The 854-nt window shown below is 44.3% G+C and overlaps 1 protein-coding gene across 1 annotated transcript in view; it reads right to left on the bottom strand.

The window, feature by feature from the left end:
- PITPNM2 (phosphatidylinositol transfer protein membrane associated 2) overlaps nucleotides 1–854 on the bottom strand; it is a 114,732-nt gene that overhangs the window by 101,224 nt on the left and 12,654 nt on the right. Inside the window, 1 exon segment of the mRNA XM_019621017.2 lies at nucleotides 465–562. The gene's annotated coding sequence lies outside the window, so the exon portion shown is untranslated.

Here is an 854-nt window from a genome sequence, read left to right as displayed (position 1 = left end):
GGGGGGGAGAGCGGGGAAGAAGGGGAGGAGGGGTGAGACCCACAAAGGATTTAAACTCAAAATGTATGTTGATCACACATCCTGCATGGCCATTTCCCCTTTTGATTCATTTGAATTCTTTCAAATAAATGAGAACACTGACCGAGCACAAAAAGGTGTGGAGCATGAGTTTTCTTTAAAAAGAGCTCTATCACCAACCCACATCTAAGCAATATAAGCCAACCATGTTCCGTTACTGCTAAGCCCTTCTCTAAGGCAACCTACAGGCCATTCTTCCAGACTCCACTCTACTCATTTCACCTGAGTCTATTCCAGGGCAACCCAAGGTAAGGTTGATCCCTTCTCTCAGCAGCAGCATATTAGTCTCCATCAGACTTCTTACCATTCTCCCTAGTAACATCTACATGCTTTTTTCTAGCACAGAAGGAAAAGAACAGCCATGCAGCTGAACTGCCAGTACCTACCTTTGGCAAGAAATCTCTCTAGATGCTTCTGAATGCAGGAGGGAGTAAAGACAGCATTGCCGAAGAAGGATGTCACTGTTGGTCCACGTGTCAACAACCTAGGAAACGATAAAGCACAGCTGCTTAACTGCCTTGCCCGTGGGAAATCAACTGCAAGAATAAAGCTGCATTATTTTCACAGTTATACCATGCTAATGGCTCCTATGCAAAAACGCACAGCTACAACGTTTTATAATTGCACATCAGAGTTTCTCTGCAGACATCCCTCTGGTATGTCAGAAATTCAATACGTGATGGTAGGCGGCAATGAGCACCTCGGGGATTTAAAGCGCATTCCAAGCCGTGAGTCATCGCCATCTCTAACTCATGGAAATTTAAAAAAAAAAAAAG

Source organism: Meleagris gallopavo, chromosome 17, assembly GCF_000146605.3.
Source record: "Meleagris gallopavo isolate NT-WF06-2002-E0010 breed Aviagen turkey brand Nicholas breeding stock chromosome 17, Turkey_5.1, whole genome shotgun sequence".
NCBI lineage: Eukaryota > Metazoa > Chordata > Aves > Galliformes > Phasianidae > Meleagris > Meleagris gallopavo.
This window is presented reverse-complemented; position numbering and strand designations above follow the sequence as displayed.